Source organism: Zerene cesonia, chromosome 16 (assembly GCF_012273895.1).
Source record: "Zerene cesonia ecotype Mississippi chromosome 16, Zerene_cesonia_1.1, whole genome shotgun sequence".
Taxonomy (NCBI): Eukaryota; Metazoa; Arthropoda; class Insecta; order Lepidoptera; family Pieridae; genus Zerene; species Zerene cesonia.
The window spans coordinates 5,951,437-5,971,073 of record NC_052117.1 but is presented as its reverse complement, the minus strand read 5'-3'; the positions used below and the strand labels follow the sequence as shown (position 1 = coordinate 5,971,073).

At 32.0% G+C, this 19,637-nt stretch overlaps 1 protein-coding gene across 1 annotated transcript in view; it reads left to right on the top strand.

The window, feature by feature from the left end:
- Nucleotides 1-5,855: 5,855 nt before the first annotated feature.
- Nucleotides 5,856-19,637, top strand: part of LOC119832939 (G-protein coupled receptor moody) — a 62,314-nt gene continuing 48,532 nt past the window's right edge. Inside the window, exon 1 of the mRNA XM_038356770.1 lies at nucleotides 5,856-6,312. The gene's annotated coding sequence lies outside the window, so the exon portion shown is untranslated. The remainder of the gene's footprint in view (nucleotides 6,313-19,637) is intronic.

Sequence of the window (19,637 nt, the reverse complement as noted above, 5' to 3'; positions counted from 1 at the left end):
AGAATCGGCTAACATCTATTTTTCATACCTCTAAATGATCAGAGTAAGGCAGAACAGCGTTTGCCAGGTGCAGCTAGTGTAGTATATATCTTGTTTATTTACTACAAAGTAATAATATTAAAATATCATACTGCACTTACAAATAATATACAAAACATACAAAACATAAACAAAGCCGCCAATATTCAAAAACTTTCAGATTAATATATTTTGTAATTTCACACCTAAAATTCGTGCCCTGAATACCTCAGTTGTCGTGTCGTATAACAGAAATAGTGGTATGTTTATTGATGATTTTACGAACCAAATGTTAATCTTTCAGCGTTTATTTCTCTTCAATTAAAGTAAAACACATATATATACATATATTATGTAAAAGGTATATTAGGAAGAAACATATTTTCATAAGAGAGAAAAATATTAGCATTTGTATCAACTAATATTTAGCTGATTCACACCGTTACACACATACATGGTCTACATCGTTGTAAATGTTACAGGCACTGCCCGGGCCTTTTACGAACATCTAGAATATATAATCAAAGGCACCAACTAGTTCCTAGTATTTTCCCACCGCAGATGGAAATATGGTCGAAAGCTTATCGTCTAAAGAAGTATTACAAGTGAAGCGTAGTAGAGGTATAATTATGTAATATAAATTCTCATCTAATAAAAGTGAGACAGGGTGAAAATGGAATTAAAGGTCACTACATACGGGCCACACGTATTAGCGTGTGGTGTCCAGTAGTGTCAACGGTGTGTGGTCAACACATTCTTGTACCATATGAAATGTATAATGAATGAAAACTAAGTGTGGTCATAGTTATGGTCGATGGTCCGTGAACGGGGCGGAGTGACCCTTAGATCGACCACAACCACATGATAATCTCTAGCCTATAGCTGATTAGTCATTATAGTGTTTTTGTTTCAGGTGAGAAAGATCTCATTGTTAAGAGTTTAGCTCTCTTAACGAGTGTGTTCACAGGGAACAAACTAGCTGTTAAGCGCTGTTAAGCGCTGATAAGCTGATCTTCGCCCGTGTGGTCAGAGGAACACAGCTGCTTACAAAGATACCGGCAGTTCACTCTCTTGCCTCCTAACTCTCTCCAGCCACAATAGTCAAACTAGAAACTTTATGTTCAGAAGAATTTTTATGCTCCGTTGTGACTATACAGAAAGACAAACAAACGAACACTCATTTATAATATATATACATAGAACACACATTCCAAAGATGTAAAAGATATTAGTGTTACTGCGCATACAAGCGAGGTATAGATTTGTTCGTCAATTTTGCTTCCGACCCAAACATTTTTTATAAAACGACTAATCACGAAGACTTTTGTACAAATGTTGTATTAACAGAGACCCCTAGCTATCTGAGGACAATTTAGATAAAGCATGATGCTGATGACTCCCCTTGCGAATTATTATCACGATTTTAAGACTTAAACCTCTCCCTCCTAACCCGCGGAAGTAAACGTAAAGAAAACTTTTTAAATAAAAACACAAAAAGAAACAAAAGTTGTATAACCAAAGATAAAGAATTCCGAAGAGAAACTATATAGCTTCAACAAAAACACAAACATCCACTCTTAGAACTAGGGTATATAGAGATTAAGCAATAAAAATATACACCGTAAAGTTAAAACTAAAACAACAGCATAGAAAGAGCAAAAAAAACTTTAATGTAGAAATTGTAATATATTAGCGATCCGCCCCAGTTTCGCTTTGGCTTAAAAAATAAGATGTAAAAACAACCAGTTAAAGAAGAGCTGTCTGTAGCACTGAAGTCTTAAATAACAAAGACCATTTATTTAATTCGTAATATATAGAATCAATTTAAATCTAAAAAAATCTAACAACGAGCAATTACCACATTATTTTTATTTATTACATATGTTAAGAAATGAAATCTTTAATGATTTTTAATCAAATACCAATTATAATGATAATCTTCAAAATGAAGCTAGTTTTGCAAGTGACATTGCATCAAAACTTACTATAAATCAAGCGGTCTGTCCCGGTTTCACACGTGGCAGGTGCTTTTCCTACATAAGAACCTTCTTTGTGACCAAATTAACCTAATTTGTAGAGCCGTTCTCGAGCATTACGCTTAGAATCACATAAAAAATGAATCTTATATATAGGTAGAATATTTAAAATAGCAAATGGACAGTGATAAGTCTGTCGTGAAATGAATATTAAATATTCGCAATAAATGAGTAAGCAAGTCACGTCAGCGGAACTTAAAATTTCTTCGGCCATTCGCGAAGGAAATGACAACAGTTAGCTTTGTAAAACTTTTGAATAGATCGACAATAATTATATTTATCTAAAAAAGTCTATGGTAAAGATAAATTCAATAAACGTGTATTTTATTTACAAATGCAATGTATTATGTTTTTCTAGAAAAATTTTTATTTTCCCTTCATTTAAATATTGAAATTGATAAAAATATGAATTGACTGTACTATTTTCTCTTAGAGTTAATATCGTCAGAACATAAAACATACTTTGCAAACACGGAAAATCGTAAAATCTGAAAGTGTATTCAAGGGACCTTCAAAATATCGCGCTAAGTATTATAACAAATAGGACTTACGTTTGTTTTTATTGATTGAATCTTTGGTTCTTGTCAAAATACTTTCCTGAGTTGTAGAATATAGAAAGAATTGTATTGATTAGTGCATGATTAAGATTGCATAATTATATCCAAAGATAAATAGTTAAAAACTTTAATGTGAATAATTCTTATTGAGAGAGAACGTAATGTCCCTAAGAACCTTACGTAACAGACAACGATTGTGAGTTTATGAGGGTAATAATAGGATCTATTCAAAATTAATTTTGAAATTTATTTTAATCAGTAGATTGATCGTCACTACATTATTTATCAGTATCGTATGCTTTCTTAAAGAAACAGAAAACAGTCCAACACAGATTATATATTCTTTTCTCTGCATTCAACCTCCGTTTGAACAGCCCACAAACCGCAGACATTAAAACATAGCTTTTAAATATTAAATGCAACAATTAATAAGTTTTATCCATTCATCACGTGTCGCGTCGGTTTTGCATAGATTTGCGAATTACGTTCGTGAAACGCTATTGTTTTTTTAACATTATTTATGCACGTATAATGTTATTTCGTTTGTTTTTTAAAAGGATATATTATATATGTTTCAAATATTGAGTCTCAAGTGAAAATAAATTTAAACAATTTCCTCAAAATGGACCCTTGTATAATTAATAGAATATATCCATACAGAATACACATTATACCATAATTAAACAAACCATCAAGGAAGTTAAGTACATTTCAAATCTTTCTACGCAATAAAATTCGCAATTGAATATTAATTTGTTATTTGATTGAAGAGTAAACTTAATTTATAATCTGTACACAACATCCTGCTTTGTATGGTTGCCTGTTATACAGCCTTTTGCTGATTGAAATATTAACGCAATAATATAAACGACGACGAATATATCGAATGTGATATAAATAACCTAGCAAATCCTACACATATACAAGTATAATCTTTTATAGGTATTGTCCATTAATAAGCCACTTAATATAGCGGAATTAACTCAATTTATTGGAGTATTATTAGGTAGCTCATTCGATTGATCGCATTAAATTTGTTAAATTGTATTAATGTTCTGACTGACAGGTCGCCACTTTTCGTTAGACATCCGTCAATATTGCCATTTATCACATTATTACAGTAATTAATGTATTGTTGAGATGTTCATAGTATATGAACTATAAAATAGATGACCTTGACATTTAATCACATTAATCTTTTAAGCGTTGATATTATATGTACAATAAATATGACACTAGTTCACGCAAGTATTCGAGACAAATTGCACTAGTTGACGTGACTGCGTTTAGCGGGCTAATAGGAGCGAATGAAACAAATCGTGGCGTGACAATAATAGCTGTGATAATAGTAAAAAATGCTAAAACGTGAAGGAAATTCATATCATAAGAGTATAGCATTATATAACAATTTTGTATTTGTATTTTGTCACGATTGCATTTTGTCATCTGTAATGAAATTTCGAATTTTAATGAAAGAGGATAAAGAATGTGTAATAAATTGACCAACCGCTCCTGGTTCAATCATGGCAAAAATACATGCAATCGTTTGCAAAATTGCGAAATGCAAAAAAAATGTCGGGAAAATTTTAATTTTCAGATGGGTAGGAAATTGTTAAGTATAAAAAATTACCCACGATGCATTAGATTGTACCCAATATTTATGACTTAATTTTCTCTTTTGTGGATATTACACTGAAATTATACAAACTTAGACTTATAGATTTACTTGGAAGGAATACGAACGGAACGAAAGGACAGAATCTTCTTATATTGTTTCCTGATGCGTGAGAAATCTCACATTACAATTTCTTGAATATAAGAAATAAACCAGCTGGAATTAATGCTTATAATAAAAGAATGCTTGTGAAAGCTTCGCACTTATATTACTATGTATGATATGCTCTTGTAATTTATTAATGACACAAATAACTTCAGTTACAATCGGTTTTTTCGGAGCATAAAAATAGGTTATATAGTTATAGAAAAATTGTTTGAAACCTTAATGAGGCACATGCTCTTCTTGATTTCCTCTTACTTGTATTGTTAATATTTACACAATCGCATTTCAGCCTGACTGACTGTTGAATAGAGTTGAGGACAAAATGTCACATTTTAAATGTTTTTAGGGGTGTCTAGCTAACGAAACTACGAACCAAACCAGTGGTAATCGGTAAATATTTAGACATGTTATGATATATATTTTTTTTTGGTAATGCAAAATACTTCTAGAAGACGTCTAATTGAATAAATAAATATTTGAGCTTAAGTTTATTCAATGAATCCCGTCTTCAAATTGTTAGAAATGTATATGGGACCACATGGGAGGCACCGGCTTTTACTAAAAAAAAACAGAATCATTGAAATCGGTTCGGAAACAAATACAAAAAAATGCAATCGAATTGAGAAAATACAGACGAAAAGACACAAGTTCTTAAAATTTCAACTTCATATGAAATTATTACGGAAATACATGCAGCTTAGGTCCTTTATTCCTCAAAAAATTTTTTTTGTAAATTTCATCTCTAATGCTCATTATTTTTGTATGGTTCATGTTTATTCATATAACGTAAATAATGTTATAAGTGATATAGTTCAAAATGTCAATTATGAGTCAAGAAAGTCTGCTCTGCGGTTACACCCACGAGGCGTCTTTGTGATGGAGGCTATTAAATACAAACTGATAATTGATTTAAGCCAGATTTACAGGGATTAAGACTATGATTTAAATACTTTTTGCCGTTTATTTTTCTATAGTTCATAAACCTATAATACAAATAGTTCGAAACAATATTAGATTGTTAATTGTTAGAGAGTACTAAATATAATACTGTGCTTATATCTACATATTCTACATTTCAATTATAATAATATATATTTATAATTATAATAATATATATACATAATTCTATTAATTACGTACTCTGTATACAAGATAATTTCTAGTATATCATTATCAAATTATCAAAAATAGTAAGTAGAATAGTGGATAGTGGATAATAAACAATCACTAGTGTAGGTTATTAAACAAAACCATTTTAATGCTATCTATCCTATGTAACTAATATGTAAAAAAAGAAAATTGAGTTCAACACAAAAATAAATTCGTGTAATTAAAGCGTGGGAAAGCTTGTTTTTAGGCCTTCATCCCTCAAAAGTTTGATGACCTCTCGCTGAAGAACTTGGAGGCTGAGCGGTGATTTCGTTTTCAGTGCTTGAATACAGCCCGCCAGTCGGCGATCGGCCGTCGTCGTCAGTAGATGTGTTTGTGAAACAGCTCTCTTTAGTAGCGCCGCGTAAATAACATCGAGAACTTCACAAAGTTTTACTGAACTCCGTGCGATTACTATGCTTTGTGCTTAGTAATTAAAGAGGTTTAAGAAAAAATATTCAATATCACTGTAGTAGGTAGAAATTTAAGTGTTCAGTGTTAAGGTAAAACAAGTTTTAGGATTTTAAGCGCCATTTCAATCGCTCTAATTTCTGTGGTATTTCCAATTTTGGCTCACGTTTTCCCACTCGTGAAACTTTGATTGAAGTGAACTATTAACTAGTTATGGATGTTTAGAAACAGTTGAAATTCGATCGTTTTTGCATTATATTGCTTTGATCGCTCACTTCCCGAGTGCAACGGCGGAAAACCAAATCAATATCGAAGTCAAGACGATCGATTCGAAAATACATTGAACACTTCCTCAACAACTGTAAGTAATATTGGCTTGTTTTCTTATTGTAACTATTCTTACACGAGCAACAACAACCAGCTTCGCTTCGTGTTACGATCTCGACTATAATTAGACGTTTGTTTTCTTAGATCAAACTTGTATGTATGCAAAGTCATGGAAATTAGACACATAACATTCATCACCTAGCTGTGACCATAGTTGAATACTATCAGTAGATAGGAAATTGATGAAAAGGAAATATTTGGATACATTCGTATCTACTACTCGTATACATGTTTAAGTTTTCTGTTACGATTTTTTGTAGAGGATCTAATACTATAATACATATTTATAATAAATATTATTTTACGTACAACTTCTTAAATAATATCCAATGTTTAAATATGTCACTGCTTTGTTTATTTATTGTTTACTTAATATTTTTGAGAAAAGTAAAAGAGATACAGGTTTATATAATCATTTATGAGGGGCACACAGTACATAGTTAACAAAAATAACGTTACGTACAGACATGTAACGTTTGTTATTTGACAAAATAGTTTTACTTTCCTACCTTTTATTGTTAAATAATTTATCACGATCTTCCCGGTTATGTTTTGGGCATGGGTAGATTACGATTGTCTTTAAAAGTACCCATGTCCATGTGGCATATATCCATGGTATGATATATCCGCTGTTTTATGACTGACGATATAAAGACTTCATTCTGTGATATACAATAGATCGTAAAAAGGCACTTTGTAGTTTGTACATATTCCATATTACCTACTTGTCTTTTTACAGAACTGCATTTTGATTTATAACTGAGAACCTGGGAGTTTATTTTAAAGAAAGTAGGAAATGCTATTAATATATAGGTTAATAGTCAAATACTACTTCATTTGTACAATTGTAAATTAATATGTAAAGCGTAATTTATGCAAAATAGCATAGATTTTGTGATAGACTTGTAAACGGTTTAAAACTTTAAAATGAAAATGAAAATGAAAATTTACCATAATGGGAGATTCATCTAGCATAGATACTTAATCTATTGACTATTATTATTGCTATAATTTTTAAACCATATATAATAATTTACTCGTGATCTCTGTCAAGTAATCAGATGTAGTTGGAACTTTTTTTGCTGCTGATTTGATATTATAACATAGATTAAACAGAAAAAAAACACATACTCACAGGGTGCAAAATAAAAACAGAGGTAAAATAAATCCGTTAAAAATAATTAATTTCTAAACGTATAATACTCACATAAAATCAAGACTAAAAATACTGTATTTACCATTTCTACAGCAGAATATTTTTTAAAAGTTCCTAGTAGATACTGAGAGCTTAAAATAAAATAAAATTGTTTATTTAATAGAAAAAGGAGTTCTCACATATTCTTTAAGAGTAGATGTTTTTGCATCCTTCTCGGTTAGATGAATATTATGTTTATTCAACATAGCGCATATATATTATTTTATTTTCAAATTCCTGCAGAATTACTAAATTTATAAAATTTATATTAAAAAAAACTGGTTTATTCTTATTTGTTATATGGTTTATTATTATCTGTACTAAGAGGGTTCCGTACAAACGGAAACCTTTTATCAAAACCTCTCTTACCTGTATGTCTGTCGTGGACAAACGTCCGGCTGGCCCAGGTTGCATCTCATGAACGTGGTAGCTAGACAGACAAAGTGGATTAGCATTTCTGTGGCCGGTATAACACCAAATCCCAAAACAAAATAAAATTAATATTTCTGGCGGCTTCCATACAAGAACCGTTATTTTTGCCATTTTATTGCTCTGACCCAACCGTGGACGAGTCTGAATGCTTTGGCTTTATAGCTAGGTGCGTTTTGAGAGTAGAGAAAAAAAAAAAGTGAACAAACGCAAGCTTTCCAAACCACATTTTTTTTAATTAATCGTAGATACGGATAAATTGTATTAGCTACCTGCCAAACCGTTTGCGGAAAAATCCGCCGAGCAGCTAATTAGTTTTATTTTCCCGTATAAAATCATGACTGAAAGGATGCCTTTTTGGATGTGATTGGATCCGGTTATATACTAAAATGATTTTTTGTCAGCATGCTCATAATCATGATGCGTTCAGATTGCTTATGTCATTCTGCTACTGTGTCATACTGCTATTTGCCTAATTTATTAGTTTATCCTAATCCTATCATGGCGATAAACTGTTAAACAAATAACGTATAACCAACCACAAAACCACGTTGTCCATTCATCCGATAAGAAACTCGTGTAAGTCAACAAAGTATCAGAAATTATACCGTAGACAAAAACATTGAAGGGTTATTGATTACATTTCGAATATTTGTTAGCATCCAAGCATTTCTCTAATACCTCAATAAGATAAATTTCAAATGAACATAGCGTGAGGATATTATAAAATCTTGTTATGAAATAATAGGTATAAAGCAGGGGTGGTAGGGAAATGGGCTAGAATTTATTCAACGAACTATTTATTTGAACACAATATGTTGTTACATTTCGTTCTATAAACTTCTGTGAATCAAATCCCAAGCGTAACTACTATATACGATTTCTGTCACTGTTACCTTCTATTCATTTCGAAATCTTCCTACGCTTACGAGCTACTAAATATTATGATAACTATCATAACACTCGTAGCACGCTACTAAAATACACTGCAATAATTATTATTTCAAAGGATATCTAATTAAAGCGTTATGTCAATCACATAAACAATATGGCCATAAGTATAGTCACTAACGGGCGAGACATAATTCTCAGAAGATGACCAAACAATTGACCCAGTTTGCTTCAAACGCTATAAAGATGTTCCTTGCGAAGCTCGTTTTATAATGAACTATGACAGACAAGTATACCGTACTTTAATTTAAACCGCTACAATAATTTTACTATGATTTTGTTATAACCTGCACGCCCATGTGTAAAATTAAAAGTGTGGATAAATGAATTTTAATTAACCCTTACTTTTGTACAAATATTAATGTAATAATGCATATGAATGATAGTCTGAAATATGTTTATTACCTGCACTTTTTTTTAATTGAGCGACTTAGGTGAAGGTACATCACGCAAATCCAAACAATATAGACATTAGAGCATTCTTGACGGGATATAATATAGACTCAAGTTAAAGTTAGAGCTTTATTACAATTCTTTTAAACTAGATACTCTTGTAAGAGTATCGGTCGTGGCTCAGTGAAACCCAACATTTCCAGTCACTTCTAAAAATAACCCACAATGGATAACAAAGAGTACGTAATCTAATTATAAAACCGGAACTCTTAAGACAGGTGTACAAGCGATCACATAAACAGAATTTTTAATATTTTGTAAACATTATGCTGGAAAGCTAGGTTATAATCGACGGCAGACTTAAGTCAAATTTGTTGACTTTTGGCTTTCTAACTACTTACCGTCTGGAGTTTCCAGAAGGGCTTATTGTCTTTTTGATTTTAGTTGTTCTGTATAATTTAGGCAATTCCGCGATTTCAGCAAAGATTTTATACTCAAAAGGCGGATCGGATTCATTTTGCTGAACAAAATGTTGGGCACTTAAGAATGTAATTGTATTCGAAGATAATGTTTTACGAGTTACTTTACTACTGCAAATAAATGAAGTTACAAAGGAGAGTCACAGGTATTTTTTAAATATGGATTGTAATAAATCGCTTTTACTAGTCGAAAGCTAGTAGATGTACTAAGTAGATACTTAGAACATCTACTAGTTTGCCGTCCGCGGAAAGAGAGTACCGGTTATCCAAATCGGTTCAGTGATTTAGGCGTAAAGAAGAAATAAAACAGGTAGACAGTTACTTTCGCATTAATAATATTAGTAAGAATTTATTTTACAATAATGAAGTGAACCAAAATGGGAGCGCCTATTCTTTTAACCTCTAGACCCATAGCGAAATACACGAAACTTCTCTCTTTAACAAGCGAGTGAGATTAGTAACTTAAACTTTGAGAAAACTCAGTAATCAGCGCCTTTTCAGGATTTCAATACGTACGATCAAATCTAATATTTACTCGTCACAAGACTTGGGAAGTTCGATTCTCGCAAGTAATACGATTAATTTGAATGTTGACGACGTCTGAGCGATTCAGGGGCAAATTGGAAATGAAAAACTCCAACTTTTGCTTCTGCCTCAGCGAATTCGACTGAGATTGACAGCTGCTGGTTTAGTGGTGCAAAGGTCGATGGCCGCTTTATAATAAGTCGTCTTCTGAGGAGAGCAGGTATTCTGTTAAACCAATCTGTATTTAATCAAAATCAATGTATAAGTTATTGATCTATCGATGGTAGAACAGTTGTTTATTTTGAGATTTGATTTTTCCCAATCCAGCGTTATATGTAGGAGACATTTCAACAGATTTGAAAAAGACGTTTTAAATTATATCTCTTGAAGGAGAGTTTCGTAATCCTTTGAGCTGAAGCAATAATAAAATATATAAAATAAAATATTCTTCTCTGAAAGTAAGGTATACTTTCTGCGAAGGATATTATTAAATACTAGACTAATTTAAAGTATATTTGCAGTGATATTGTGTACATCGATCACAATCAGAAGCGAAATCAAAATGGACCTGAAGCACACATCTCATCGGTCAATAAATGGAAATTGAAAGGATTCAATTACTGCTTTAATTGAAGAAAATATGAAATAAAATCTTAGCGTACTAACTAGCAATCACTTTTCTTTTTAGAAAAATTTAATTGTATTTTAAGAAAGATGGAGCATTGGTTTTGATATATTAAATTGGTTATTTAATATCTGTAGATCTATACGGTCTTGAAATGAAAAGGAAGGCAAACATTGACAGATCACGTTTTACAAACATGATTGCGGTCGAGGTTCCTTTGAAATGTTGTTAATTCTTTGAATTATGTGTCAATTAGGGTTTACATAATGTGGATTTTACTACAGATAAGCATAAACGATGGTGGATACATTAAAATGTACATAATACAGATACAGAAACTAAATCTACACTGAAATAAATCTACACTTAAAATATTGTTATCTGTTTGGATGTATCGTAAAAACATCGGGAACTGCAGGGTGTAATGTGGTCTATGTTTTATTTCGATGTTCACCACAGTTCCCTTGGCAATGAGTCTAGAAATCCAAATGTGTACATTGTTCACTATAGTAACTCAACAACGCGTAATCCGATTCGGTTCATTCGTGTTTTCCTGTTAGAAAGATGACACTAGAAAAATGTATTTTTGAAATATCAAAAACGTAAACATTTACTTTTCTATTGTTTATGGAAAGTGCTTTCCTAGAAGGAATCTGTTCACTTGACGCCCATTATACGAATATCACGACCGAAAATTCTATTTTTGCACTTTTGTTACCTAATAAGAAACGAGAAAATTAATGAATCGTGATGTTTTTGATATTCCTTGCTGAGAAATGAAAAGTAGTAAATAACTTATATGTACATTATAAGGACGTTTTATTTAAAAAATTTACATTTATACGTCCAGACTCCAGTCGTCTAATGTACTTAGTTTATTAAAATAAATAAATAAACAATGCATCATATTTTCTCAGTTAGTCTAGGCTGAGACAATAGGTGATAAGTACTCCATCATAATATTGTATTAAGCAATCATCTCAACAAATAGTTCATCCAATATTGTTCAAACAGCGCGATCGTATGGCCCTCGGTCAACTCGGCCGGCCAATGCTAGTGTAAATGAATTTCCACGCTACCGGATGCTTGTCAAAGAGATCCGTTTACGGTTGTAGACCTAGAATAATGACTTGGTATAAGATTCCTTTACTTTTGTTAGAATTACATTCGAAATGTAATATGCATTTTGCGTAAGCAATTGTAGTTCTATAAATGACTTAATGCATCTTGCATAATTCACAGATGACTAAGATGGCAGCAAATTTCCTTGAATTATATACAACTAACTTTCACCGCGGCTTTGACCGCGCAGAATTAGGGTATTTACAAATGATTTAGTGGCTGCCTGTTTATCTTTTATCTCAAGAGAGCATAAAATTGGGATACAAAGTATCCTATCACCCTAGTCAGCTGTCTGTCTACCAAATTTCATCAAAATCCGTTCAGTGGTTTCGCGTGATTGACTTACAAACATCCAAACAAACAAACTTCCATATTAATAATATTAGTGTGAAGTGTGATAGTGCTACTTACTACTTCGAAGGAAACCCATGAAAATATAAATTCCTAAATACCTACTATAAAATGTTAAATATATAGGTAGGTATGCTTATAATATTATGATTGTGAAAGCCGCATGATAAAGTTTTCCAATCTAGAACATAGAGCAACTTATTATGACACAGATTTGAATTTGTTGTTTATACGAAAACGGTTTATATTTAAAAGGGCACTGTACGTGTCGTAGCATAATAATATGCGCAATATACTATATAATAAAATATAGAACATGGATTGCAAACTTACACTTTATTATAATTGTTTTAAAAATATTACAAGCCTAATAAAATTTCTTTATAAACGATTTTATATTAATCCATAGTATACATTCTAACCTTATACCTATATTAGGTAAGCATTATGTTCATTGTTCATTACAAGATGGCGTTAGTATAAAAATTTAAATATTCTAACATTTTAATAAATATTACATTATCAGGATAATTCAAATTTTAACAGGCAGCCGCGCAAACAGACCGATCCATGTCCTATTCGTTTCAAACCTTGTACCACAAATAAAATTTTCCTTGTTTATAGGCGAAACAATCGGCTGTGTTCAAATGTATCTTGTTTTAATTAAAATTAAAATTACCCTTGGAATTTTAATGATCTGTGAATCGGCTAGAGGATCAGAATTAAGGCTCTTTTTAACCCACGAAGGAAAGGAAGGAGTCTAAAATGGCGGAAATACTGATAGATGTTACGAATATGAGTTCCTAGCAGAGGCGCTGTTGTGTTCCTATATTTAAAAAAAAGACCCAATCAAGGAAATCACTTTAAATGAAGAAAAATAACATAACTCTTCTCCATTTCAGAGGTTCTATGAAATTGTCTCATAATAGAAAATCACTTTTTGCCTTTTTAATATGAAACAGTTTGTAGAAACAGCCACAACAATAACGATTATGAAATATGTTTGATAGTTTTGCTTTATTCGAAAAATATGAGTTATTATTATATTACTTCGCAAAAACGTATTAATAATTAATAAGCGTTGTGGGAGTCGAGCACGCTTCGGCACGAATTGGGCCAGCTCGCACCGGGGAAGTACCACACCCCCACAGAAAACCGGCGTGAAATAGTGGCATGCCACTGTGTTTCGTACGGTGAGTGGGGGAGCCGGAGGCCCGTTTCCTTTTCCTCACCCGAACCAGTCCATTCCTTCTTTCCAGTCGTTAATCCATTCCTTTTCCCTTACCCCAAAAAAGCGGGCAGCGCATTCGCAGAGGATCTATCTACCTTTGCGAATGTTCATGGGCGGTGGTGATCGCTTACCATCAGGCGAACCACCAGCTCAGTTGCCCGCTATGACATAAAAAAAAAAAAAATAATTATTATTTTTAGTACAAGCTATAAAATTGCTCATTCTACATAATATCTAATTTTACAATTTTACACAGAACTTTATACTTTATAGAAATTGTCGTAAGTAAAAAAGCATTTGCATTTGCCTCGATTTTTCTAAATCTTAATATAATCCGATCTTCTTTTTTCGATTAATGCGTATACTCGTATATTTATTATTTATTATATTATTTCATTTAAAACATCTCGCCGATGCAATTAATATACTGAATGCTACAATAACATTGACTTTAAGACTTTAATTAATTCAACCAAAATATGAATTTGCTTGTCCGGTACATACATTTTTGATCAACCAGTAATTATAACGAATATTCAAATAAGGAAATAATTTATTCATTCCTTTGACAAGGTATTTATTTGGCTTTATCGCGTAAAAATACTATTTTAAAGCCGTCAATTGCATCCACACCGCGTTGTAACGAACAAATGTTTGAACTATGGTCACATTGTTTGTGATGTGTCGTTTGGTTTCGTGCTCTCCACTCAACGTCACATCTTAGTGCACTTGTGATCTGGTACTGTTTAATCTGGATATGGTTTGAAATAGAACAAAGCTCAAATCTCATTTGAATCCGCGATAATGTAGTGACGAGTTTCAAGGATTATTAGGAAACTAATAACGGCATATTCAGCCCAATTAAATCAATTGGGGTGAATATGCCGTTATTAGTACAGGTACATAATGTTCTAATATCGGAATACTTTAGATCTATTACAATGTTTATAATTCTACAAAGTTTTGTGGAATGTAGCTATGTTTTATATTATTTTTGCGAATTGTGCCGATCAATTGTTGAACTTATAACAGCCTGTAGCAACCATTTTTCTAGCAAAGCGAATTTGTTTCATTTCAATCTCACAAAATATGTGAGACATTGAGAATCTTGTAGATTGGAGAAAAGTTTCTAATCCATATAATAAGGAAATGTTGAAAACAACGCGTTGTGTTGGGGAAGGAGTTCAAAACAAAAGTTATATCTTGGCTTTGTTTGGGAATGATAATCTTAATTCCTTATTGTTCATAAAATAAATTACGATCTTGTCATGTTTCACTACATAACGAGAGATTAAAGCCTATAATTAATAATATTGAGCTGTATTACGCCTCATGACTGGTGAAACATGCAGAACTGAAAATGTTTACTGGACTCCGAATTGTTCCAATTTCCACATACAAAAACAAATTGTGTTATATCGGAGGTTATGGGGATATGCGCTCCCTCTACAGGGCACTGATCACGTTGAACAGATCATTCTGCACGGGCGGTGGCGCCCCGTCCCAGGAGCATCACAAATGCACCGCTCTGTACACTCCATGATTAAATGGTGAACCTATACACATACGTTCTGCATTTAATCTATACTAATATTATAAAGCTGAAGAGTTTGTTTGTTTGAACGAACTTATCTCAAGAACTACCGGTCCGACTTGAAAAATTCTTTCAGTGTTAGATAGCCCATTTATTGAGGAAGGCTATAGGCTATATATGTACCAAGCCGGGCCGGACCGCTAATCATATATAACTATTGGCTAATTTTAGTCAATGTGAATTAATATTTATAAAGCTAACATTCACGAGTTTGAAGAGTTCTTCACCTGTCATCTTATCTACTCCATACTAGTATTGTAGGAAAATAAAAATCTAACGTTTTGTAATGTTGCTTTATCTCAACTGTACATTTAAATGTATTTTTATATTTCTGTAGACAAATAGAACCCTGAAGAAGGACTGGGGTACTTTTGTCACGTAAATAAACTTACGAGTGTTTTATGCCATAAGCGGGCAACTAAGCTGGTGGTCCGCCTGACGGTAAGCGATCACCACCGCCCATGAATATTTGCAGAAGTGTGAAATATGAAATACAGTATAAAATGGCACGTTATTGTTATACACATACATATATTTAATTCATGACTCTTGCTAGTCTTCAATGAATATCGTCTAATATGATCGAAAGCCATAGGAACATTAACTTTTTTTCGAATATTTAAAATGTTGAGATAGAAAAGTCTCTGCATGTATTATTTTACTTGCGTTCCGCCCCGGCTACGTCTGTAGTACATATATAACCTACAATACTCAAGGATCACGTACTAATTCAACGGGTGAAATAATTTTTGAAATTTGTCTCGTAGTTCCTGAGATTATCGCGTTCAAAAAACAAACTAACTCTTCAACTTATTACTTAGTATAGAGAATTGAGTATAGATTAAATGTGCCTTTCACACGAATTTGATTTACGTTGATGCAAATAACTTCAAGCCTATTTGCATTTCGTTGAAATTTAATACCACTGTATAATTTTCGTTCATATTCGTATAATCTGCTTATATTTAATCTGCTTTGCTGTATATGTTTTAACAGTTCTTGAGGTTATAATGACACAATTCACAAAGGGTGGATTATTTATAATGGAATGTTTTGTTTTTTTATTGACATGTATTTAAAAACCAACAAAACATTTATGCATATCAAAATTTTGTCCCTTCCAAGTCCTGAAAATCATGTAGTTTTTTAAAAGAATAAAAGCAAAGCAGTCAGGTTCTACTTATAAAATAGGTAGTATAAACAATTTGGTAAACATTTACTTAAAGTCACAGCAAAATAATTTAGTGCATAGCTGGCGGGAATAAGGAATATTTTTAAATTTTGTAGCTCGAGTCACGTACTGTAATATTTAAAATTTTACGTGGGTAGTCTGGGCGGTACAACACTCGCATGTTATGTGTACCTTATACGAGCATAATAAGTATATAATAGTGTTTGAATGCTTGCTATCTTAGTCCTTTAAATTTAAACTATTTAGCAATAAAAATAATTTTTGTATGGAGGATCCAATAATCTCTACTAATACTATTAATGTAAGACATTAAAGTAACAAAACGATTTTTTCTGTGTGGCTTGTTATCAATAAATGTTTTTATTTATTTATATATTTATTTATTTGGACAAAACTCAGTACAGAGATGGTTCGGAGTCCGAGAAGAATATACATATAGTTTTTATTTGGAAAACTAACGAAAATTAGAACGTGTAGGGAAAATCTCGAATTTTTGGGAATTAGTTTGATTTTTACATAACAAAAACATTATAGGAAACATTCTAATGAAGATGCTATATTGCTCAAAGCAAATATAACTAATTGCCTAATCAGATTACGTAATACAATGTTTGGTCTCGCAATCAGCCCAAATCTCATTGGGAATTAATTTTACGTATGCAAGCTATCCTTTGGAGACCACTGCTAATCATTATGTATCCAATAGATGGTGTTGAATTGTATAGGATAAGAGTATACTATCAGAATATTTCATTTATATTATATATATATATATATTTGCTTTCAGCAGTGTGGAGTGGAACAGTATTCGGAGAAAAATAAAATGAGAATCTCTTTAAAGTGAATGTGAATAAACACTTATGACATCTTTAACGTAGACCATGCTTTGCAGACCAGACCAGGAAAAACTTTAATGGCCTGGGATTTCTATACTTTAAAATGTTTGTTAAAACGCGCCTATCTCACCAAGTAAGTGGAGCACCAAAGTATATAACATCATGTACGAGATCTGTGAAAAGGGGGCATAGTAAGTAAAATTAGATAGCGAAGTTCTATGTCCCTTTATATTGTGTGTTAGATAATGTCACATCGGCAACCTGCCAGGCCAAAATTTAATTATAAAACTCGGCATATCTCGATTTTAATAAACCAACGCAAACGCAAAACGCAAATTAAAAACGCTTTCAAAAGTTCTCTAAACGATTTCAATAATTACTGATTCAATCGAACTGATTTTGGCATGCGGATAGCTACTGTGATGTAGGTATCCGTTAAGAAAGGATTGAGTTAAATTCTACCCCCCAAAAAGATAAAAAAGAAGATGAAATTTTGTTCCACGAAAATTTATTTGAACACGCAGATGAAGTTGCGAGCAACAAGTTATACAATTATAAAACATAATCGTTTAAATTGCATAATGTTTTCGAACCACATTATATAACCTAACTAACCTTTTAGGGTGCGACCTTAGCGTAGTTATTATGAAAATGGATTTAGGCTTTCAGATAAACGCTGTGTAGAAAACTTCTGAAAATCCGAAGTAAAGTTTAAATCTACAGTCAAATTAGTAAACAATAATGATGTAGGTTCACGAAATTATGCTTTAGTATTCAGCTAGAGGTATTAAGGGTACAATACCGATATACGGATAGTAAGTGGTTTTCTTATTTATCACACGACCGCGTTACGGTGCCCTTGTCACACAAATCTTGAAATAGTGTTTATGTGCTCGATTTTATACGGAGAAATATCTTACTCAATTTTACTAAGGGATAACAAGACAGGCAATGTAGACATGCTTTTGGATCGCGTTTTGTCTTGAGTATGGATATATTGCAATTTTAGAATTTGTTTTAATTGAAACAAAAAATATTAATATGTTACGCATTAAATCATCATAAATAGAAAAAAGAAGAAGAAAGAAGTACCCAGAAAACATTATATTAACAGAATCTTTGACACATTACATTTCAAAAGTTATTAAGATCCCTTGAGAAAAAACGTGTTGTGTTGATACGAATTTAGTTGCAATGTATATTCAGTTAAATATTACTTATAATGTACAGTATATAATGTTAAAAAGAAATGTATTTATTCAAATAAACCATTGAACACCATTAGGAGGGATTATATTACATGTTTATGTGCAATTAAAAGGTTTTTAGGACGCTAGGCCATGCTGCTAATAAAAATGGAAGTTTATTATGTACTTATTCTGATAATAAATTAGTTTGTTTTTTATATATAATATACATTTTCAAAAGATTATAGGTATAAGTATATGATATTAATATAAATCATAGAAGAAATTCACGATGAATGTTTGTGCAAGTTAACAATTTACTTATAAATGTCGGTAATCAAATGAAAACATATTTATTTCAAATGATTTTTAGAATTTTATCTCATTGTTGTAAATGGATTACTACTGTTTACTTAAGTATCTCTGTAAAGCCATTATTGTTTTCAATACCAAAATGAATACAATAAATCAATAAATATAACGTTTTCCCCATTAAAGCATCTTTAAAATAAATCTTAAGCGGTACACATGTTTTATGTGGTTCAATTCTTGACAAAAATAAACTTTTGCGCTTTTTAACGCCTTTCAATATCATAAATGCAAAAATAACTCTGTCTTTCTCTTTTTCTCGTCTTAACCACTGGACCGATTTGGATGTATTTTATGAAGATAGTCCGAGAAAGGACGTAGGGTAGACCTTAATTCGTAAATCCTAGCGAAACGGGAACTATGCGGGTGAAGCCCCCAGACTATATATCTATTTCTCTTATCTCAAAGCTAGTCGTTCGTTATCTTAATTATTAAATAACTATCTGCACTCCGCAGTTTCACCCGCTTTAGTCCATATCCCGTAGGAATATCGGGAAAGAAAGTGGTAAGATATGTTATTCCAATTGTCCCGCTGTCAACGTTCCAAATTTCATTGCAATCGGTTCAGTTGTTTTTGCGAGAAAGAGTAACAAACATACACACATCCTTACAAACTTTCGCATTTGTGATATTAGTAGGATTAAGTAATGTATATCCTACTTTTGCGAAAAAAACTAATTGTTTTAGTTTACTTGTGGACAACCCTGCCAGAGTCCTGGGCAAATATAAACGTAACTGCACGAGTTGATTTGCTTTTAAAGACAACAGCAGGAAACGATAGTACAATATTTTCCTCTTTATCCCGGTAGTTACCTACGTA